Source organism: Triturus cristatus, chromosome 2_2 (assembly GCF_964204655.1).
Source record: "Triturus cristatus chromosome 2_2, aTriCri1.1, whole genome shotgun sequence".
Lineage (NCBI taxonomy): Eukaryota > Metazoa > Chordata > Amphibia > Caudata > Salamandridae > Triturus > Triturus cristatus.
The window spans coordinates 786,256,611-786,282,282 of NC_140582.1; positions in this window are offsets into that span (position 1 = coordinate 786,256,611).

A 25,672-nucleotide genomic window follows, 5' to 3' on the forward strand; every position below is an offset into this window, starting at 1 on the left:
GGTATAGTTTGTTGAATACACCTTTGCTTGGTGGGTAACGAAACATAGACCATGGACGCTGTTGTGACAGGTGGGAATAGAAAAGTAGGTCCCTGGCCCGGACCACGTGTTGGGTGCTTTCATGTGTGCCTTAATGCTTTTACGTGACTGTTACTGGTGTTAGCGACCTTCCCCCAACGGCGATAGCACTGGTAGTACGGGAAGTATGCTAATTTTGTTTGCATGGTTTGGTCGAACGATGTTTGGGCGTTGGACCCAGTATTGGGGGTTTGTTGATTTGGTTGTAGTTATGCCGCATGGTCTGAGGTTCCGGGGGGTTTGGGTAGGACTGGGTGGGCTGGGCTGGGATCCGGGGGGGGGGGTTTATTCTAATTGATGATGTCTGCAGTGAATTCTTATACTTTGGTGTCGTGGAATGTGAGAGGTATGGGTTCCATAGCTAAACGTCATAGAATAGCAGCGCAATTACATCGCTGTAAAGCCCACATAATTTGTTTTCAAGAAACACATTTAATTCCCACTGAAACTGCGAAGTTGCAACGCAGATGGGGGGGGCAATTCTTTGCGACTGCCTATTCGGCCTTTTCCCGGGGGGCCACAATTTGGATTAGGGCGGGCATCCCCTTTTCCCTTACCGAGTGCAGAGTAGATGATCAGAGCCGGTTCGTTCTTCTATTGGGAGCGTTAGATGGTAGACAGGTGGTGCTGGGGTCCCTTTATGCGCCAAATATGGACCAAGAGGCATTCTTCACGCGGGTATCCCGGGCACTGGCTGACTGGTCACATATCCCGTAGCTACTGGGTGGTGATCTAAATGCAGTATTTGATGTTGGCCTGCACCGTTCCCATCCTCCCCTGCTTAACACGGCAGCGAGGGCGCAGGCGTTAACATTAACTTGCTGGGTGCAGGGCTGGGATTTAATAGACATATGGAGTGCTCTGCATGCGGACATGAGGGAATATTCCTTTTATTCTTACCCCCATAAGTTACACACACACCTGGATCATTTTTTATGCTCCCCGGGGCTCTCCTCTGCTATTACGTACTGTGAGTTTCTGGGCAAGATAATATCTGATCATAATCCCATTGAAGTGCGCTTGTCTTGGGGCCCTTCCCCAGCCCCAATTCCAATGTGGAGGATGCAACCTTTACAATTAGAAGATCAGGTATATCGGGCGGCATTGTCTACAGCTATTGATACCTTTTTTGTGGAGAATGAGGGCTCTGCCTTGTCCAGAGCTATCGAATGGGAGGCCTTCAAAGTGACGGTATGTGGGGTTGCCATGGGAACACTGGCAGGGTCACGGAGGGAAACGATTAGAGAGCTTACAAACCTGGAGGGGAAATTGCAGGCACTGGAAGTGGCGGCCCAGGGGAGCGCGGGAGGCACGGAGCCTTTACAGTCTGCCAGGATTAAGTATGCAGAGCTGTTGGAGCGCCTACGTCTGTTAGACTTTGAGTCATATCCGCAGCGTACACACTCTGAGGCAGACAGGGCGGGCACTCTGTTGGCACGTCTGATACAGCCAACGTTGAGCCCTACTCCAATCCTGGCAGTAAATACGGTGGACAATGTATTGGTTCCGTCTCAGGGCGAGATTAATGCCGCATTTCGAGACTATTATGCTAGTTTATACGCCCCCCAAGTATCGACATAATGGCTCCCACGCTTTCCTTCCTGTCAGAGGTTCAGCTCCCTACGGTTACCGATACGGTGGCCGAGGAGATGACTGCTCCGATTACTGCAGCGGAAATCCGGGTGGCGGTAAAGGCGCTGGCCCGCAATAAGACGCCAGGCTCCGACGGCCTTCCAGTAGAATTTTACTCCACTTTTGCAGATAAATTGGTCCAGAGGTTGTTGCAACTCTATACTGCTTCCTTGGAGGCTGGGGTTCTGCCCCCTACTACCAGGGAGACAATAGTCACGTCCTTATTAAAACCGGACAGGGCACCGACTGATCTCATGTCTTATAGGCCACTCTCTATTCTAAATACAGAATATAAGATACTCAGTAAGGTCTTGGCGTTGCGACTCCTTCCTCTTCTACCCCGCTTGATCCATAAGGACCAATGTGGATTCGTGCCCCAACGCAGTACTTCTTTGAATATCCGCCGACTACATGCCTTGATGCATGCGGTATCCGATTCTTTCCCTCTTGCTGGCTGCTTGTCCTTGGACGTCCGCCAAGCTTTTGATACCCTCAGCTGGCCGTATATGCTAGCGTTGTTAACTAAATTCGGCCTGCCCCGTCCTATTGTGCATGGATTAAATTGCTGTATACTTGTCCCACGGCACGTGCTGAGACAGGTAGGACCATCTCTTCCGCCTATGTAATATCCCAGGGTACTCGGCAGGGCTGCCCCTTATCCCCCATGCTTTTTGTGTTGGCCCTGGAGCCGCTTGCGCAGTACCTGCATCAGATAATGGACCCATATGGCATTCCGCTGCGCGGGGAGCTACATTCGGTATCTTCGTACGCGGATGATATGCTGTTATATTTTCGTAGCTTGGGGGCTGATAAACAACAAATAGCTGCGGCTTTTTCTAGATTCGGGGCACTATCGGGCTTGGATCTTAACGCTTCTAAGTCGGTAGCCTTCGCCTTCTACAACGTAGTTGCGCCTCCTACATTACCATTTGGTGAATTGCATTTCCGAGTTGAGCCAATTGCTTTTAAATACCTGGGGATTAATATTTACAGATCAAACGCTGACACCATATACGGTAATGTAGTCCGCGCCATGAACTCGCTGCGCTCCCAGATTGCCTTTTGGACTTCGTTGCCTTTGACGGTGGCGGGTCGTGTGGCGGTGTCGAAAATGGTTATGCTACCCCGCCTCCTTTATTATTTTGTGAACTTACCGGTGGTCCTACCGGCCTGGATTTTTAAATTGCTTGATAAGTTATTAATATCTTTGGTATGGGGGTGGGCAGGCGTCGATTGGCGTTGGCGAAGCTACAGCTGCCCAGTACTGCAGGAGGTATGGGGGCACCCGATTTTAAGTCGTATTGTATAGCGGGACAGTTACAGTGGCTGGCATATTGGCTGGCGGGTAAGAACCTATTTGAAATTGGGTACTCTCCGAACTTGTTAAAGCAAGGGCTTTTTCAGTCGCAGCTCTGTCCAGGTGCACAGAGATTGCGGGACCCTCCTTACTTGTTGCATGTCGCATTGCACTACTGGGCACAGGCGAAAAGGACCGCGAGGGTACCATCTCCGTACACCCCGACTATCCCTCTATGTGTACTACCTACTAGGCGGGGGGTACTATCGATGATCCAAATACGAGGGTGGACCCAGGAGGGGGTGGAGACCGTTGGGGACTTCTTTTTCGAGTGTCAACTTATGCAGCATGACGAGTTTGCACGTACCAATTCGGTGCCCGACACTTTATTTCTCACGCATGAGGCTGCAGTGCGTTTCATTCGAACATATTGGTACACAGATCAGGCAGAACCTCCGACTTTCCAATTGTTGAGGTCATTGCACATTATGGGACATGGCCGATACTTGGTGCGCTGGCTTTACCGCGGCTTGAGAGAACATTTGCATATCCCACTGCTACATCTTCGGCAGAAGTGGGACTTGATCTTGGGGCGGGAATTGAAGGATAGGGAATGGGCACAAATATTAGAGCATCCCCGGCGAGTCTCTCGGAATTGCCGCTTAAAAACAATCCAGTTGTTTATCCTGCATAAAGCATACCTTGCCCCAGCAACGATTCGGAAGATGTTCCCCGCGGCATCCGCGGCATGTCCGCGCTGCAGGGCACCTAAAGCTGAATTCGTACATATGATATGGTATTGTCCACGGCTGCGGGGGTTTTGGTCAGAGGTTATTCGGGGTCTGGAGGTGTTGACGGAGCGCTCACCATGGGACACCATCGAGGCCTGCCTCTTGGGATTATTCCCTCTCCCCAAAAAAGCAAAACTGATGCGCAGATTTGTAGGGTTGGCACTAATATTGGCTAAACGTATGATAACAAAACGCTGGAAGTCAACCCTAGTGCTGCGGGTGGGCGCTTGGCGTGAGGAAGTGGGCAGATGGCAGTAGCTTTATACCGGGAGGAGAATAGGGGTCAGCGGAAGCGTCCGATTGCAATGGACTGGGCAGGCCTTGTAGAACAATTTAAGGCAAGGGAGGAAGTCGACCCGGCGGTAACACAAAACAGCTTGCAGGGGAGCGGTACGGAGGGGTAGTGGGAGGCGGTTTTGTGACCGTTAATGCTCTATAGGAGTGCTGCCCTTCCACTTTTACCTCCCCCTCCCCCCGGATGTGTATCTGGTTCCCCTCCTTCCCACCCCTCCCTCCTTCTCTTTGCTCCCCTCCTTGCTCCCCTGTCCCCTCCCCTCTCCTCCCCCCCCCCCCCCCTCAGGGCAAGCCCCACATTGGGGCTCTTAGACCCGACGAACACCGGACGCAGGTACATCAGCGTGGCGGTTAGTCTACTAAGCGGCATTTTTTTTTGTTTGTTTTTGTTCTGTTGGGGTGTTGTTGAGGGAGGGTCTTGGGGGGGTGGTGGAATGGTACGGCATTGGGTAGCATCTAACAGATTTAATACTAGCGGCCTGGGATTGTAATTGGTACACTTCAGCTGTAAGACCTGCTGTACTCCCTGTAAGCTCCTATTACTTTCAGTATGCAGAGTAATGATGAGTGAACAAGATTTAGGCTAAACTGCGCTATTGTATTGTCTTCAAAAAACATATTACTTGCAGTGTTCATTTGTGAACCATTTGAAAAGTTCAATAAAAATATTTTTTAAAAATTAAAAAGTGGGCCTGAGCTTTCTCAGAACAAAGGGTGAAAAGGGAAACAAAAAAATTTGTAATTATACAAGACATATGAAACTCTCATGGAAAGTGGTGTGATTGATTGCACAGGAAGGTTGGGAAGATGGCTCATAGATCAACTAGAGCAACCTATTGATCAGTCAGTTCTGGCTATTATGCTTGGTGGATGTAGCACTTCCTGATTTTCTCAATTAATGATGCGCGCCCTCCACTCCACCCAAATGTCAATCAAACATTATAGGCTGACAGAAGAACGATATGTAGATCCCCTATCTTGGATTTGGAAATAGAGTTTGAAGTTGAAATCAATCTCAAGGCTGAGTTGATCCCTGTGTGTTAACAATATAGGTGTCGATTCCGATCCGTTAAAAATAATTTGCGTACGACCCGTATCCGTTTTTTTTTACGTACGAGTCGCACAAGTACCGTACAAACTGCCAAGTACGATTCGTACGTGAAAAATAACTACGAATAGTGTCGGGAAAAGTCTACGAGAGTGCGTCGGAAAGTGTCCACGTCCGAATATCGTCGGGAAAAGTGTACGAAAGTGAGCCGGACAGTTTCACGTACAAATCGTAAAACACAAGTCCGAGCGCGCAAGTACGATCCCGACCATCCGTCCGAATACACAATCGCACGTAAAAAGGCCCGTACGGAGCCAACGCAGTAGCACACATGTACACGGGTAAACTCATGCCCATGTACGAGCCGTACAGCCCCCCACCCCCAAATATGTCAGCACCATACACCACCCTGTCCGCACTGCACCCCAGGCCCACAACTGTACGCGCCGTACCCCCCATGTACGCGCAGCACCCCCTCATGTACGCACCGTACCACCGCATGTACGCACCGTTCCCCTGGGCTGCATGTACGCACTGTACCCCCAGCCCCCCACCGCATGTACGCACCGTACCCCAGCACCGCATGTACGCACTGTACCCCCAGCCCCCCCACCGCATGTACGCACCGTACCCCAGCACCGCATGCAGGCACTGTACCCCCAGCCCCCCCATCGCATGTACGCACTGTACCCCTGCTCCGCATGTACGCGCCGCACACCAACACCGTACCCCAGCACCCTCACCCAGCATCGCGTATGTACGGATCGTACCTAAGCGAAAAAGACTCATACAGAACCAGGACACTGTAAAACAGCACAAGGAGGGTCACATCGACTCGCACAACACAAAACACGTCTACACGACAAAATACATCTCAATGACTGACCTGCCACATCCAAACAGGCCAACAGAGGCCCCAAACACAACCACCTCTTATAACACACCCACCAAAATTCAAACACAGCCACACCCAAAAATAGACCAATAAAAAGGGCCCACACACACAAACCATGAGCCTTTGCAACAGACCTACTGCTGACAGAGCCCACACACAAACAACCCCACATAACTCATACCTTCGCTACACCTTCACTCACACACCTTCACACAACATCCTCCACAAACATCCCCCTCTTCACATTCAAACACACACACTCACATTCACACCCACACACCCACAACCATCCACACCCACACCCACACCCTACACCATGCCCACAGACAAGAATCCAAAGTTCACAACGGCGGAGCTGGACCTCCTTGTCAACGAAGTCATCAGAGTCGAGCCACAGCTGTTTGGAACATTGGTCAGACAGACCAGCATAGCTGAAAAATCCGCCATGTGGCAGAGGATTGTCGATAAGGTGAATGCTGTTGCGCCCATCCGAAGGACCAGGCATGAATGCCAAGCCAGGTGGTACGATCTGCGCTGGGCGGTCAAGAGGAAAATGAATGAAGAATATGCCCAGACCAACATCACTGGAGGTGGGCCGCCCCGCAGACCCGTACACTACCATCCCTGGGAGGAGAAGGTGATGGCCATGCTACCGCCAGTGGGAGTACACGGAGTCGAAGGAGTCGCAGAGCCTGGTGAGTACACAAACAACTCACGTAACATGGGGGGAATGGCATTCACACCCCAACCACAACAAATGCACGCACCTACCCCCCAAGCACTCACCGCACACAACCACACTCAAAAACCACGCCCATGCCACTAACGTCACCATTCACCCTTCACAAATCAAGGCAAGGCCATGTCCAAGGCTACAACAACCACAAACACAAGACTGGATGTCCGGGAGGCTGGGAGGGTGGGCCCCACACAACACATTGTGAAAATGAGACGCAGACAACAATGTCCTCAGCCCATATGGCATAGGTACATACCCATGCACAATGCACAGGGACTGGCTAACTACTAACAAGGTAGCTGACACTGGGCCCTGCTGTATGCAGCACAAGGCCCTCCTGGGACCACTGTACACTCAAACACCAACTCCACAAGCACAGGTATCTAGCACAGGAACTCACACACACTGTCATGCCAGCATGCACTATGAGGGGACACACACATCACCTGGGAGACCCAATTACAACTCACACTACACACAACAGCACGCCCGGTCACACCCCCCCCCTAACACAAGCACACACCCCCGGGGCAGGCAACGGATACACACACTCCCACAATGGACATGTGACACAACGAGACCAATCCAGAGCCAAGTAAGCATCAGAGCCAACTATCTACAGGTCACACACTCAGGAGAACATCCCAATCTGTCCCCCGCAACATACCCATCCCCAAGTGGACACTGAGCGGAATGCTAGGGACATCCAACTACCTGGGGGAACTGTGTCAACTTGAATATGTATGAAACATGGATGTGGCATGAAACAGCATTAACATTGTCTCTCTCTCACACACAGGGCAACGTCGACAATCTCCCCCTAACACTGGGGGGGAAGAATCACAGTCCCAGGCACCACGTGAAGACGATCCCACCGGCTGCTACGACTCTCACCACTCCGTGTATGACCCCGACCAACCTGGCCCCTCTGGTGTTCAAGCCCCTGCAGCACCTGCGTCAGGTACATCTGTGCCAACCCCCACGCCCATTCCTGCCACATCCCAGGAGACACCCAGGAGCCCTGCTCGCATTGAACAACACAGCCAGTCTGACCAGGAGGGACAAGGTTCTGCGGGCACCCAGGAGGAGGCAGACAACCCTGCAAATGCCATCCCTCAGGGGTCCCGTAGACCCGATTTGCCCACAACGGCAGGCCAGGCACGTGTGGGCAGGGGTGGTGGGAGTGGAGGCAGGCGGAGGCGCGAACCTGACCAGCCAGCTCAGGACCCCGGTATGTCACACATACGCAACATCCTGGACTCATACCGGTGGGACACCAGAGGCATGGACCAGGTCGTGTTCAGACTTTCTGGGATGCAGGGGACCCTCGATGAGATAAAGAACCTGCAGGTCGAGCATCATGCCAGTCATCAACAACACCAAGGACGGATGGAGGCAAAACTGGCTGAGCTCCTGGCGGTGCACAGGGACGTGAGCCAATCACTCCGTCAGATCGCCCAAAGTCTGGCAAACCCTCCCTGTGCCACCAGGCGTAGACCAGCACCAGACACAGGGAGGGAGGAGGAGGATTCATCTGACGGAGCGTCCCCAGCATTGTCAAGGCCTGCATCTGAGGGTCCCCGGAGAAAGGTGGGTCGTCCACGGAAAAGACCGTGAGAGTCAGCAGACCATCCCCATCTCCCAGGTCACCTGGCCTGGCACCTGGCCCTCTGGCACAACAGCAGCACCTCACCCAATGACATTCTCTGCCACATGGACTTGCTGGTCACAGTCTGACCAATGGTGACCAACACTGTGGTCTGGACTCTGATTACTTCCAATGCCAAGGATGCCATCTCCCCCTGTGAACTTTAGATTCTATTCCCCCGGTAGAGCACCTTAGCACATCTTCCAAAAGACTCACCCCACCAAAAATAAATTCATATTGTTCTGCACATGAGATGTTGCTGTCATTTTGCATTATTCAACGACATATGTGTGTGGAAATGTCTAACTATGCCTGAGTGTTGAACCAACTTCAGCCATCCATACCCTGGGAACAGAGTCTGGTACAGGACACACATGGGTCACAAGGTATCATTCAATGTAGGCATGGAGCACAACACTCACCTGTGATGGCCTCTGGCTGCTGAGGGGGGGCTTGCTAAACTGTGCGGACAGACCTATTTGGGAGATCATCATCAAGGCGTAGAGGTCATGGCCCATGTGGAGGTACCCGGGGAGGGAGTCCCAGTTATGTGTGGCCAGGTGGGAGAACAATGTCCTGTATGCTGGAGTACGGTGGATGTGAAGAACGGTGGCCAGGGCAAGGTTGGATGCACGGAGATGGACCAACGGGATCTAGGATGACAGACGTACAAGGTTGGTGTGGGGTCGGGTTTGTGGACTGCCTCCTGAGTGTGGGTGGGGAGTGTGGAGGTCATCCTGCAGCAGACAGTGATCCATTGCAGCTATCTATGGTGGACGGTGAGGTGGCTGGGGCGCAGGGCGTAGAAGCTGAGGTGTGCAGATGCCCCCTGGAAGTGGACCAGTTTCCTTGGAGTTTGGATGTACTTGCTCCGTAGAGGGCAGGGCAGTATATGAGACGGATGTTGTCATGGACCTGGGGGATGGTCTGTCATAACTTGGAGTGGATCTACCTGTGGATCATGTGCATAATGCAGAGGGCGTTGCAGCATGAGGTTCAGATGCTGTGGACTAGCATGGCATATGTGAGCGAGCCAAACATGATGCACACCATCTTGTGTCTGTGGCCACTGGGTGCTTGTGCAGGGCCCGCAGCAGCAGGCGCCATCTCCCTGCAAAATGCCCCATTTTTCACACAAAGACTAGGATGTCAGAAGGACAACTGCAACAGGCGCGTGTGTAAAGTAAGGAGTGTCCAGTGTCACATGGCACACCCAGAGACAATGCATGCACAATCACCAAAGAGCCATTACACCGGATCAGGAAACTGAAGGGCGACCTGCGCACAGGAGACACACCCTCAGCAGCTGGTGATGGCCCATTGTGTGGTCGACCTTGCTAAAAAACATACACGACCATGTACTTCATGCCCAATAGGGAGCCTAATCCATGAGCAACTGTATGCATGTCGCTAAACTACACATGGACTCCTATGCATTATCTACAGCAAGTATGCCAGAGATGCCGCATGCCAAGTGGCAAGAGACCTGCATTGACAGAGATGAGGCACCTTGGAGTGTGACGAACACCTTTATTACTCAGCCTCACACTAATGGAATTGCATCTATTGGAACAGAATCACAGGTCATTCGGCCATGTGTGACCTACACTGGACACCCACTGCAACACACAGATGTGGTAAATCCTACTGAGCTGGCACAGAAGTGAAGGGGTTGAGCCTCACACCCCTTGCTGCAGACGGAGAGTCTACAATTCCCCATTGAGCCTCATATGGGGATGTCCCACACCATGTCCACCATTAGCATCCCGTATGTTCCTGAGGGACGTTATACACACATTGATGCCTTCATCAGAATCCACAATCCATGACAGATGACTGTCAGGAAGGGTGACTATCAATTCATGGGAGCCATGCAACACGTCACGTGGCCCATGGTGAGTCGACATGTATGCATGGTAACACAACATGCACAGGAGCAGTCCCCACATATCACAAACACGTACCACCCACAAAACGCCTTGCTGCACTCTTTACCCAAAATGACTTTTCACCATGTTTGTGCATGTAACTCTGATCCAGCACACGTTGCAATACTCATGAGGAATAGCGGGAGTGCAATGATGACATGAGCAGGCGACAGCCGCAGGAACCTGGGTAGGACAGACACACAACAAGTCAGCGAAGAGCTAGTAATCCGCAGACATGTACATGCACTCTACAGGATTGATGTTGTCACCATGCTAATAATAAATTTTGTGTTCCCGCAAAAATTTGGGGAATGACATCATCACTTGAATGACACATCAGAACACACCTCCAAGTCACTTAGCACACAGTCAGCTCGACACACACATTGCAACACATGCCACACAAGGCTCTAAGCGTGCACACTCAGACACAGGGACTCACCATCATGAGAAGAAGTTGCGGATAAGCTGACTCCGGATGTCCTCATCCTCATCCTCACTTGCCCCGTGCCCAAGCCCTTCATCCTCCACAGGTGGATGATCTTGCTCATCCGGATCCAGGATGAGTGGCACGGCCTTCTCCACTGCCATGTTGTGCAGCATGCAGCACACAAGGAAGATTTTGCAGACCTTCACCGGGGCATATGGGAGGGACCCGCCGGTTTTGTGGAGGCACCGGAATCTGTTCTTCAGGAGTCCAAACGTCCTCTCAATCACGCGCCTCGTCTGCCCATGGGTGTCTTTGTACCTGTGTTCTGCGGCTATTCTGGGGTTGCGGAGAGGCTTCATCAGCCATGGCATGTTGGGATCGCCAGCGTCCCCTACATGGAAACATCATGGACAGAAGTGGCTCAGGAGAAGTAGTAAGATATTAAGATACCGCTAAATACAGGACTAACAGAGTATACCCACCAACAAGACATGCACGTTCGTTGCGCAGCTGCAGCATCATTTCAGGCACCCTGCTACGCCTCATGATGTAGGCATCGTGTGCTGATCCTGGAAAACGGGCACAGACATGGAATATCATCATGTTAGCAAGACATACCACAAGGGCATTGATGGAGTGGTAATGTTTGCGGTTACGGAAGGCTACCTCCTGTGCCTGTGGTGGTACCAAAGCCACATGTGTCTCATCAATGGCCCCAATGACATGGGGCATCCCTCCCAGGGCATAGAACTCACCCTTGACACCTGTCAACTGCTCACGAGTTGGAAAATGTATGAATTCATCCAGGTGTAACAACATGGCCTCTAACACATCATGCAGGACACGCTTGAACATGGTCTGGGACATACCACCTACATCAGCTATGGTCAATTGAAACGTACCCGTGGCAAAGAAATGTAGGGCTGCCATCACCTTCATCTTGGCTGTCAGTGCAGTAGGATACCTGTGTAGCGGTTGGAGGTGTGGTTCCAGCCTTGTGGTCAAGTTGTCAATCAACGGTTGGGAGAAGCGGTAGCGGCGTATACAGTCACGTTCCCTCATGGCAGCCAAGTCTGGCATTGGTCGGGGGAGAGGCGGTGCCCTGCAGAAATTTGGAAGGAATAACGAAGATTGAGTACAGCACTACACCACTGTCAATGAACTGAGCACATGTTCAACAGCTAATACACATATGCTACATACAGAGTCTGTACTGTGCAATGCATCCAGGACACGTATGCCAGCCAGGTGACACCCCTACCAACAGTCAGCTACACGTGGGTGCTCAAGGCCAACATGACATGCCATGGAACTAGCTGTGGGCTAGTGTAAGTGAACAAGCAGACGCATTACAGGAGTGACAGACATCCACATATGTGCATAAGAAGGATGTTTTATCATACAGACCGGTTGTGGAACACTAGAGGCACAGGTCACATGTCCTTGAAATAGGACAGTCCACACACCTTGCCATGAAGGGGTACATGTCAGGAATGATCACACATACATTGAGACTACGCAGATATGTCCTTGTCTCGCAAGTCCATGTGCGATGCATACATACACCCGCTACGTCTGATTCCACATGTGGCCTGGTGTGCGTAATAGTGTGCCATGCCCATCGATACGCACACACATGTTGGATGCAGCAACTGCAGATGCATGTCACGGGAACAACTACAGCAAGCTCATGGGAACACATGACACACACATGACATAGTCACATCGTGCAACGCCGGTAGTTACATGTCAGGTGTCATTATCCGTGTCCCTGGCATCAGGGGACAGTTGCGGGTGTAGGTGACTGTGCCATGCCAGTGATGCAGTGCTCAACTGTCCTCAGAGAGTAGCTCCTCTGTATCAATTGATATCAAGTAATTTGCTGTTGTGTCATGCTCCCCATTGTTTCCCAGTGGCATGGTGGGTAAACAGAATCGTCGAGGGAAACCGAGGGAGACACTGGCACGGACGTGGGGGAGGGATCCAGCACCGGGGCCACCAGTGCTGGGGAGTCTGGCGCAGCAAGTGGCACGGAGGCCGAGGGGAGTCAGGCGGAGGACCTGTCCAGTCCCAACACCGACTATGACGCTGCCGGGTCCAAGGCAGAGCTCCCAGAGGGGACGGAGACTGCTCCCAGAGCTGAAAGCAGCACTCCATCTCTCGCCGCACCCTCCATTCCCATCACCGCCCTCCCACTTGCTCGGGTCCCTTTTGTCCGTGCTAGGCGACAACAGGTGCGTGAGAGACGGCAAGGAGGTGTATTTAAAAGGTGAAGGGTGCACTTCCACTCTGGATCATTCTGTGGTGTGTAGGCACATTCAATTGCATGGTGCTTGTCATATGCACACTCATGATTTAGCTTGTATTCTGAAAGGGATTTGTGTGCCAGTTATGACCCCTTCTTGTACGCTGCTTGCTAACGGTAATTATGTGGTATTCAATGATGAAGCTTGCTGTGGGATGCTTCCGGGAATTCCTCACATCGTGACTGTATCACTACGAGTGGTTTTCTGTAATTACGTCCTTTTCCCACCCCCGAATGGCTGGCTCGATGTATCCATCTGGCCTACCATTCCAACCTTGAAAGCTGAGTTCAACAAGATGAGCAGAATAAGGGCTCTATTGTCTCAAAAACAAGTCGCTTTGACTTCATCCCGAGAAACATTTGTCCTTCACGTAGCTCACACGCGCACAGAGGTGCAAGCGCTTTTGAACACTGATCTCCCACTACATATTTGGGACTCGGATTCAGACTATCTTTCATGCCTCGTCAACTGTCATTTTCTATATAGCATGAAGCGAATACGGGCTTTTAGAGCACATGTGCCTTTCTTTGACTTTTCTGTGACCTGGGTAGCTTGGCTCCGCTGCCCCAGGTCAAACTGGTCTCACGAGTTCCCCGTCCTCCAGCCACCTGTGATTAGCATCAGGGCTTGACACACCATAAAGTCTTTTCATCCTACACAAGCCTCCAGCTAATCTCTTTCGCACCTGACTGTTCCTGCTTTATGGCTTGTTTCCCCAAACAGGAGATGCTCATGTTTATTGGGGCCTATCGATATCTGATGTGGGATCTGAGCCTTGCTGTGTAAATAATTGCGGGCTGGCTTAACTGGAAAGTGGGATGGTCATCATGACTCTGCCTTTTCGTTTGAGATGTATACATATAATAGCCATATCGTAAACTAAAGAATGTACGCCTGAGGCAGGATATTCTGTATTTAAGAAGAAGTCCGTTTCTATGATTTGCAGCAGTCTCCTGAGAACATACACGCTGTTGTACTTCTAGGACGCCTGTAATTGGTCTGCAGCCAATAAACTGATCTTTGACTTCACCCAGAAGACTCTGTGTTTCTGTAGGTCTGAAACAGGAAGAACCCCGAAGTCATAGGGTGTGTTCCCCTGCACCGCTGGGTTTAAAATACCCGGTACTTCAACACCAGACTGCTGACACGGATGGTGTCATACATGGAGGGCATGTCATCAGCGATGTCTGACCAACGGATGTTGCTGAGGTCCATGGACTCATCACTGACGGCAGCAGTGGGTCTCCTGCAGTGCTCCGTCCCCCCCCTACCCTGGCACCATCCGCACTTCCCACTCCCATGCCTGTCCCATACACACCCAGACGTCCCCATGCATGCACCCCAGTAGACACAGGCAGCACACCACCAGTGAAGGCCAAGCGCACACCTCCTGTCACACACACACAGGGGGGAGAAGGCACAGGCACTGGGTCGGGGGGCAAACAGCAGCCACGCTGTCACAGTAGGAGTCCACAGTCCTCACGACCCACTACCTCCAAAACCACTCCCCTTGGCTCTCCTGCCCAACACTCGGACAGAGAGTCCTTCATGGCCAGTCCGTCCCTAAGCCCCAGTGTGACACCACCCCACAAGCGTTTGAGGGATTCCCCGGGCAGGGTAGTTGAGTCCCCCCCCTGTCCACACCCTCCCCCAGTTGCACTGCGACCCATCCCTCCGCCACCCCCCCCTCCTTGGGGCCTGTGGTTCCTTCGGGTGCAGGGGAGACACTGGAAGAGCTTGCGGCCGTGTGCAGTGCCATACTGACCTCCTCCTTTGGCGCTGCCCCACCCCCTGTGGTGGAGTTGTCCGTCCCTGCACCCACAACACCTACCCGTGCCCCTCCTGTCCCTGCGGTGCCTGGTTCTTCCCCCCCACATGATGCCCCCCCTTCTGTGGATGATATGGTACAGTGAACTGTGCAAGAAAGCTAGGGGAGACGCGTCCCAACGTGTCCCCTCCCAGGACTTCGCATCTGGCGTGGCCTATGGCCTTGTTGAATAGTGTACTGTAGCTACTTTTCTTCGAAATGCTGAATGTGGTTTTTTGTTTTTCGTTTGCACACTATTGCTTTTCTGGTATTGCTGTTGGTGCTGCTGCTCCCTGAGTTGGGGTGGTGATAATGTGTTGGGTGCCTGGGAAATGTTGTAGTGTGCTGCTCATGGGGTGGACCCTGGTATCTGCATGCCGTCACAAGGTGTCTGAATATATTCGTAGGTCATGTTAGCTCTTACTGCATGGTGACATTGTCCCAAGGTGTGTTCCTTCCTCTGTGGCACCTGACATCTTCCCTGTAGGGTGTTTCCCAATTGTTGTGCTGAGCTGTGTCAACATTTCCTCGGTGTGTGACACATCCCTTCGACTTTGGCCATGCATGCTCTGCAATGTCTCCAACTGCATCGTTTATGGCATCCTTGCTGGACACTGTACTTGTGTATGGAGTATATTGACATGACTTCATGTGGACATTTTCCCTTTTCCGCACTATGCATGTGTGTACTCCCTGCCTCACACACATGTGTTCCGTGTTCTGCAGGGTATTTGGGCACCTTACTGACAATTGTGGGCATCGTATCTGTGTGTACTCCACCCTTTTCCTTCCATGGGAGGCTACAACTTGTTGGCTGCCCCGGCACCTGTACATTCCTATCATTCCTGGAATGTGGGTGACAGTGTGTGTTCCCTTAGGCTCTCTTAGTTTAGTGGTGTTTAACATGAGGATACAGTCTTGTTGCATGATCTCAGTGTGTGTATTGTGCTGCCTCCGCCAGGGGTGGGTATGCATGTGTAATTTGTCATCATACCCACATGTGGTGTGTCATGCAGTGGGGGAAGGACATCCATCCTCATGGGAGTGGGACACTGCTGTCAGTGATGTGTTGTCATGGCACTCTCAACATTGTCGCACATTGTGGATGCCTTCATGCACCCATGGAGTTTTGCTCATCGGAGGGTGATGTACACACCCCCATGTCTCTGTCCACTGCTGGGGGTCCTCTAAACCCACCCCTCATTTGTCTGGGCTCTGCTGGGAGTGATAGGCACCCACCCCTCATATGTCTGGCACTGCTGGGAGTGATAGGCACCCACCCCTCATATGTCTGGCCACTGCTGGGAGTGATAGGCACACGCCCCTCATATGTCTGGGCACTGCTGGGGGTCCTCTACACCCACCCCTCATTTGTCTGGGCACTGCTGGGAGTGATAGGCACCCACCCCTCATATGTCTGGGCACTGCTGGGAGTGATATGCACCCACCCCTCATATGTCTGGGCACTGCTGGGAGTGATAGGCACACACCCCTATGTATCTGTCCACTGTCGTGGTACGAGCCATACCCACGCGCTGATGGCCTGGGTACGGCCCGTACCCCTACGGCACCCCAACTTTGGGGGTGCGGCCCGTACCCATGCCTTTGGGACGTGGGTACAGGCCGTACCGCCATTGTTGGTGTGACGTAGGGGTAGGCGTGGTATGTGCCGTACCCATGCGCTGATGGCCTGGGTACGGCCCGTACCCCTACGGCACCCCAACTTTGGGGGTGCGGCCCGTATCCATGCCTTTGGGATGTGAGTACAGGCCGTACCGCCATTGTTGGTGTGAGGTAGGGGTAGGTGTGGTATGTGCCGTACCCACGCGCTGATGGCCTGGGGACGGCCCGTACCCCTACGGCACCCCAACTTTGGGGGTGCGGCCCGTATCCATGCCTTTGGGACGTGGGTACGGGCCGTCCCGCCATTGTTGGTGTGACGTAGGTCTGAAACAGGAAGAACCCCGAAGTCATAGGGTGTGTTCCCCTGCACCGCTGGGTTTAAAATACCCGGTACTTCAGTTGGCGCCCAACTCGGCGCGATTTCAGCGGTACCGGTCCAAGCCAGAGGTTCGTGAGGAGCTTCGTGTGGAAATTCTGGAGGAAGGCCGCCACTTCATCGACCCCTGCATGTCGACGTGGTCCGAAGGTCTTTTCTGCGAGGTTCTCCGCGTCCCGACGGCTACGAAGGACTGCTGCCCTGATTAATCGCCCTGTTTTGGACACTTGACGATTTTGGTAGAGCGAAACAATCGAGAGAGTCTTCTGATGACGCCATTGATCATCGATATTCAGTTAAGTATAAGTGGAGCGTCTCCCAATTTGTTTGGTATCCTTCGGGATAAATTTGGTTTATTTGGAGTTTGCAAACCCCAAAGCCAGAGGACTCGTGTATTCACGAGACTATCGTATTCGATAATCCTTTGACGTTTGAAACTAGACTAGTGAGCGAAGATGCCTGGTGCTAGTGTACTTGGTAATTGGTTTTGTTTGAGTTGTAGAAGAGATTTCCAGTTAGAGGATTCATGTCCGGTTCCTCCAATTGGAACTCCAACTTATGAGCTTTATGTAAAACATGGCGTGGGCCCCATTGCATATAATGAAATATGGATCCGATACACCAGAAAGGACGGTGTTTTAAAATGGCCCCAAAATGGTAGTTTTGATACAGATATCTTAGATAATTTGGAAGTAAAATTGTTTAAAAAGAAAGCCCGGCCGGCGATGTTTGATTTTTCCGCCTATGGCGAAAGGAAGCCAAACAGAAGGAAATTAAGCTAGCGAAAAGAGATAAGAGAGAGAGAGGTATGTCAGTGATGCAAGCAGCTGTGCCATTTAAAGATAATGAGGAGGAACAAAGGAATGAGCAATTACATAGACAGCGCAAACTAGGGATTGATAAATGTTATCCTGTTTTGTCATCCCTTGTGCAAGATGAGACAAAAGAGAATGAGAAAGATTCCCTAATGTCCCATTTGCTAAGTTCGCCACCCCCATATGCGCAAAATGCCACCGCACCTCCACAGCTTGTAAATGTGCAGCCTCCGATAAATATGCCGCAAGTCTTCCCGCAGCCGCCAGCTCCTCCTCAGCTGGCTCCTATCCCTGCAGTGCAGCCCTCTCAAGGGCCGCCAGTTTTGCTACCTGTTACCCCCGCGCTTCCTGCGACTTTGTCTAGCACGCCCGCGGTTTCCCCTGGCGCTCCTTCTTGCACTACCGCGGTACCTGTATCTGAATCTGTTTTTCTTCCCTCTGTCTATCCCCCTGTTTTCGCCTCAACTTCTCCTTCAACACGACAACGACTAGCTAATGTAGTTACTAGTCTAATGTCGCCTTTCTTTGGGTCATCTAGTGCGACTCCTGGCTTACAGCGTAAGCAATTGCGCAGTCAGCTGCCTGGTCCCGATGAGAAAGAGGTGTTAGATCATCTGGCGCATAGGTGGATTGGTTTCCCTTCACTCTATGATGTGGAGTCAGTTGTTAATGTTTTTCATCAATGGGATGCCCCAAAACAGAGGTATGTCTTTGATAAAATGTGTGAATTCCTCTGTGAGGAATTGGAGGATAATGGTGCAAACCCAAACCCGCAGGAGTTATGTCGAGTGAGATTCGATTTTGGACAAGGTATGGTTGTGGGCCCTGATGTCAATAGAGCAGTTGCGATCTTATTAGCCTTGAGGAATGATGATTGTCAACAGTCGTTGTTTGAACCAGATTTCCCTGTGGGGAGAAAGGGAAAAGCGCGACAATACCCCATGAGAGAAGTCCCTTCGGTATGGAAGGAAGCCGTTGCGGCTGATGGCGCTCGAAATATTGCTGCTGCTCCAGCACATTTTCAACGTGTTTGGGTACACGTCCCATGGAAGCGATCTGAGGTGTTAGCGCTTAAACAGACATTACCTGATACCCCTAAAAACCCTGCAGGATATTATAAGGAGTTATCACAAACTGCAGAATCATGTGTAATGAATTTGGCTGACATAGATATGTTGTTTGGGAATGTTGTTCCACAGCCCTCATGGGGATCCATTCGTAATGTAGATCATGCTGCAGAATTGGGTGATACATGGGCTAATATCGTTGCTGCAGACGCTAGACAAGTTGGTGGTGCAAAACCTGAGCCCCTCATAGCAGCGCTCCCTGGTAGAATTATTACCTACATGAAAACCATGATGCCTGCGATGCGCGTAAATTGGGATAAACTATCCGCATGTAAGCAGAAGAAAGATGAGACAGTGTCTGATTTCTTCACCAGGTTTGAAGAAACGTTTATCGACCACAGTGGTCAAGACATGAGCACTGAAGTTGGCCAACGGTTATTTGTTGATAAATTTGTGCAGAATCTACACCCCGAGTTGTGTAAGAAATTAAAAGACTCAGAAAGTTCTTGGGCTGTTTCCTCTTCAGCGCAAATACTGGCTACTGCACAGTATTATGAGAATAGAGACAAAGATGAGAAGGATAGAACAGATAAGAAAACTAAAGAACTAAAGACGAAGGTCCTCTTGCAGCAGGCTTATCCACCACGTGGAGGACAGAGTAATTATAGGCAAACACAAGGTATCTATCAGCAGCCCCAACAGTTTCAGAATAGTCAGCAAATGAATGGGTATTATCAACCACGAATCCCTATAGGTCCCAACCAATGTTCATATTGCAAAGAGGAAGGTCATTTTAAATATAGTTGCCCTAGATTGATGCAGCGTAACAGTAATGCGTATGGCGCAAGAGGTAGAGGTGGTCAGCAAGCTCCTAGAGGCAGAGGGCGTGGAAATCTTCCCCAGAACGCGCGTCCTCTTCCACCTCAAAATACCATAAATAGCTTTGATCAACAAGCCAACGCGACTGGTAATACAGCTCAGTACTACAATAATGATTATTATGCAGAAGACGACAATGTAGAAGATGATGATTACTAGGACTGCCGTAGACAGAGAGAGGGAGTTGTTTCAGTGCCAGTGGATCAGAGTGGACCCTATGTTAAAGTAACTACAGCAAATGTAACGGAGCACTTTCTGCTGGATACTGGTGCTGCAAAGAGTTCAATTATGCATTCAAAACTCCCTGGCGCGCCTTTGTCTGGCGAAATGAATGTCTCAGTAGGTTTTTCTGGCGCCCCAGTTAGGAACCCGATTTCTAGTCCTATGTCACTTTCTGTTGGACCTTGTGAGTTAAAAGCACCCCTCATCCTAACGACAGGTTGTGGTGAAAATTTGTTAGGCTTAGATTTGCTAAAAAGATTGCATGCAACGTTATATTGTTCTTCCTCAGGAGTACAACTTACATTAGGCAAGAAAGTGATTTCCCCAATGTATTTGTCTAAAAATGCAATGCCACCTGAATTGTCATCCCTTCCGGATGCCCTCTGGGCTACTGGTCCCAATGATGTGGGTCTTTTGGAAATACCGCCATATGTGGTCACTTTATAAGCTAATGTCAGATTGCCACGTATTCCCCAGTACAATATCTCCAATGAAGGTCAGAAGGCATTGTTAGCGATTGTCAGTGATTTGCTTAAAAAGGGTGTGATTGAAGAGACAAGAGGCAACGTTTGCAATAGTCCTGTTTTACCTGTCTTAAAACGAACGGACCTTTCACAGCCACCTGTTTACAGATTTGTGATTGATCTTAGAGAGGTTAATAAGATTGTTGTGCCACAGTTTCCAGTTGTCCCTGATATAACTGCCTTGTTAACCATGATTCCAGCCTCCGCTGCATGGTTCTCAGTGATCGATCTAAAGAATGCTTTCTTTAGCATCCCAATTGCAGAGGAGAGCAGAGACATTTTTGGCTTCAGTTTGGGAGGTCGCAGTTTCCGCTTTAAACGCGCTCCCCAGGCCTACTGTGAAAGTCCATCAATATACAGTCAGGCTTTAAAAGCGCAGCTTGATGCACTGGTTTTACCCAGTGGCGCTATCCTCATTCAGTACGTTGACGATTTACTAATCGCCGCGGATACTGAAAAGATTTGCAAAGAAGCTACCTTGTCATTGTTGCGTCATTTGTCTGCCTTCCATCACAAAGTGTCTCTCTCAAAGCTGCAATATTGTCGACAAGAAGTGACCTACTTAGGTCATCTCTTATCGAAGGAGGGAAGGAAACTGACCCCAGAATGAATTCAAGCCATTGCACAGTTGAGTGTGCCAAGAACACAGAGAGAAGTGCGTGCTTTCTTGGGCATTACTTCATACTGTAGGCATTGGATTACTAATTTTTCCCTGTTGGCAAAACCTTTGTTAGCATTAACATGCAAAGACACACCGAATCCTATTCCATGGTCTGAAGAGTGTCAGAAAAGTTTTTGGGAATTGCGTAATGCATTGTGTTCAGCGCCTGTGTTGGGTACCCCTGACTACAGCAAGCCTTTTACATTGTATGTTCACGAGAAAGATGGTTGTGCATTGTCAGTGTTAACACAGCCTTTTGGTGACAGACCGCGTCCATGCGCGTATTTTTCGTCAACCTTGGACCCGGTAGCGAGGGCATTGCCAAGTTGTCTGAGAGCCACAGCCGCCGCAGCTATGTCTATTCGACAGTCTGCTGGCCTGGTAATGGATAACACATTGATTGTTATGGTTCCACATGCTGTGGACACATTGTTAAACAGGACCAAGACACAGCACTTAACTAGTGCGCGATTATCTGGTTATGAGCTGACACTGTTAGCAAATCACATACACATAAAGAGATGTAACACGTTGAATCCAGCTACACTATTACCAATCCCAGCAGACCTAGATGAGATTGAGCAACATGATTGTCTGTTCAGAACAGAAGAAGAGACGAAAGGGAGAGTAGATCTTAAAGATACTTCCCTGACTGAGTGTGATGGTACTTTATGGGTGGATGGTTCGTGTTTCAAGCTTCCAAATGGTGATACGACTGCTGCATATGCTATCACGACTTTGCATACGATTGTGGAAACTGCACGTGTGCCACAAAATTCGGCTCAAGCAGCAGAATTGATTGCCCTTACGAGAGCATGCGTGTTGTCTGAAGGAATGAAAGTGAACATATATACTGATAGCCAGGACGCCTTTGGCGTGGCGCATAGTTTTGGGCGATTGTGGAAGGAACGTGGGTTCCTGACTTCGCATGGAGCTAGGATTCAGAATGGCAAGTTGGTGAATGATCTCCTTGAGTCGCTGACCCTACCGTTGCAAGTTGCGATTATGAAATGCAGTGCTCACAGGAAAATCACTGATGATGTTGGTCGTGGTAATGCGTTTGCTGACGAAGTCGCGAAAGAAACAGCAAAAGATGTGAAGACTCGAATGTATGTTGCAGGCCCTGCCAGATGGGTTGATGATGTTGGAATGTGTGAAAACACAATAGAGAGTGTAAAGTCCCTTCAAGCTGAAGCCACAGAGAAAGAGTTGAGCAAGTGGAGAGAAAGTATGGGTAAGTTGGATGAGAATGGTTGTTGGACTGATTTGTCAGAACATAGGCGATGGTTGTTACCTGATGCATATGTGCTTCCAGTGGTTACGATGGCACATGGATTGGCACATATCAGTACGAAAGGAATCTGTAAGTTGTTGGCTCCAGTATGGCAGAATGCTGGAATTCCTAAGTGTGCAGAGAATATGGTCAAGAATTGTATGGTATGCTTGAAGTACAACCCTGGTAAGGGAACCCCAACTCCAGCTGGTCATTTTGCGCCTCCATCATATCCATTTGAAGTTTTGCAGTTGGATTTTATCCACATGGAAAGGTGCAACAACCTGAAATATGTATTAGTGGTTGTTTGCGCTTTCTCAAAATGGGTAGAGGCCTATCCCCTAAAGGATAACACTGCTCTATCAACAGCCAAAGCCCTTGTGAAGGAATTTTTCCCTAGGTTTGGAATGCCAAGAATGGTGTGGAGTGATAATGGGAGTGAGTTTGTGGGCCAAGTGATGAAGAATGTGTGTGAGGGACTAGGTATTAGGCAGAATTTTCACGCTGCAAATCACCCCCAATCAGCTGGATTAGTAGAGCGCTACAATGGCGCTCTAAAACTCAAACTGGCCAAAATCCAAGCGAGCTCAGGTCTTAAATGGCCTGACGCTCTGCCTCTAGCACTCCTGTCCACCAGAATGACCGTACACTCACGAGTGGGACTTAGTCCTTACGAGGTAGTTTTTGGCCGCCCGGCCAATGTATGGGGTGTGCCAAGGCCGACGAAATTCAGTGAAATCGAGCATCCAGTACTGTTTGATTACTTGCACGAATTGACAGCTAAACTGCGTGTTTTACACCAACAGGTGCATGATACTCTCCCCCCGGCTTCTGAAGCTCCTGGACACCCTATCGAACCAGGCACGTGGGTCCTTGTAAAAAACTTCCAGCGGAAAACCAACGATGAGCCCCGCTGGATTGGTCCCCATCTCGTGCTACTGTCTACAAGATCAGCTGTTCGAGTAAAGGGGAAAAGGAATTGGATCCACGGCGCCCACGTAAAGAGGATTCCTTTGCCTCTGCCGTACGACCAGTGGGTCCAGGAGGGTATCGCTGACTCTGAAACAGACACTGTACCTCGTTTTGTGCCGTTCAGTGATGCACGCATAAAAGGCACAACTTCAGCACAGGAAAGTGACGATATTTTGCAAGAAGCTGTTCCACCGTCAATTCGATTGGACACTACAGAGCCTGAACTTTTGTTCCAAGATCAAACAGTACCTGGCCGTTCTCGGTACAACCTAAGACAAAGGCCCATGGACAAATAAATATTCTTTTCCTTTTACCTTTCTATTTTTTGATAAACAGAGCTCTCCCATCTGAAGGACTTTCTTGATTTTTGTTTTTCGAACCACCATCCGGGTTCAGCCGCAGGGTCGCGGTGTCAAGACTTTGGGGTACAAGCCGAAGACGTTAGGTCGACGGTTCTGGTTGGTCTAGGGCGTTCCCTGGACTGACAGGCGTACTCCTTAGCAGAAGATACTCATTCGCCGCGAGCGGCACGATTAGAGGATGGAGTTTTTTAAGATGGAGAGATCCGCTGAGGAAATGAACTTTCAAGCAAGAATATGTAAAATAATGAAAAGCAAACGTTTTGCGTTTTTATGCCTGTTTGTATTATGTAGTATGGTAGTGTTTACTGTAGGATTTGTGTTCTTCTCCTCTCAAGAGCCCATTGCACCCACTGTACAGCCTATACCTCCTTCTACTATCTCCTCACACTCTTTTCACCCTCTGCCTGAACATGAGCAAGCTAGACGGTCTGAATTCGTGAATAACTCGTTTATTCAGCTCTTGCACCAGCACCAACTAGTCATGAATACGACCAATTGTTGGGTGTGTGGTTTAATGCCACATACCATTAATAAGGGTATTCCTTATCTAGTGCTGCCGTATAGTTACAATGGATCGTCATGGGCATTCCAGACCATGTTTCTCTATGCACTAGATGCATACTCCCCGCGACAACCGCGTTCCATCAGACCTAGACCAATAACAAAGCTTTAATGAAAGGAGTTGCTGATATGAGTAGAGATATCGATGCATACTCATCCATTCCCAAAGAAGAGTTGAGAGCTTATGTAGGGTGGAACGCGACGGGGTATAGTATTAGTCTAGGTGAAAGACAGCGGAAAATCTCATCCCCAATCTGGGTCGTACCCCACATAGGTCGGTTCTGTTTGCAAGGTAATGGTCAGAATCCTAGAGCTCAACTGGGGAGAAGTGACTGTACTGAAACGTACACTTTTCCGTCACAGTTTTCCCCTGCGTTTTTGGCTGCCAAGGGTACATATTTTATCTGCAATGATCGAGCATATACATGGTTGCCCCCTGACTTCTCGGGCACATGTTATATTGCAAATCTGCTACCGCCAACATTTACTGCCGCCTCTGACTATCACAAGACTAGAGTTGTGAGAGGCGTGATTAGTAAGGAGGATACTGCCGGTCAGGAAGCGGGAGACTTCTTTTTGGGTTTCCTGCCGTTTTGTGGACCTATGGTTAATAGTAGGAACCTGAGACAACTGACTCGTGTGGTTGAATCCACTGTTAATGTTACGGCTGGTGCCCTTGGTAATTTGACAGCTGAGCTCCAAGCGGATCGCCTCATGACTTTGCAGAACCGCATGGTTCTAGACGTCATACTTGTAGACCGAGGTGGGGTATGTAAGGTTATCCAATCCAGTTGTTGCATTTTCATACCAGACAACGCTCCAACAGTTTATCAAGCCATCTCCAAACTGCATAAAATATCTGAGTCCATACACGTGGATAAAGGAGATTGGTCACTGGTAGGGTGGTTCTTGGAACTGATATCTGCCTGGGGTTGGAAAGTTCTGATGGTCATTGGAATGGTCTTAGCCATCCTTTTCCTGTTCTGTCTGTGCATACAGTGTGCTCCTGCGATATGTGGCCTCTGTGCTACATTATGTGTAAGGAAACCTGTATCGAGGGACGAGCTAAGTAATAGGATGATGCTACAGCAACATCTCCATGACTTCGTGAATATTGACCTAGACTCGGATTGAAATGAGTATAGTTATTGCCTATGTAAGGGCAAAAGGAGGGTCTGTCGTACTTTAGAATTTGGGACTGCGTAGGAGGCAAGGCCCTACCCCTGTCTATCCAGATAACAGTGAACCGCGAATGGTTAATGCGGTATGTACAAGTGTTTTTTGTAACGTTTTAGTTATGAATGCACTGTGTATACGCTATTCCACATCACTACGCGGGTTCCATTTTGTATCGGTGGCCATCTTATGGTTGCTCTCACATAGGCTATATAGCATGAAGCGAATACGGGCTTTTAGAGCACATGTGCCTTTCTTTGACTTTTCT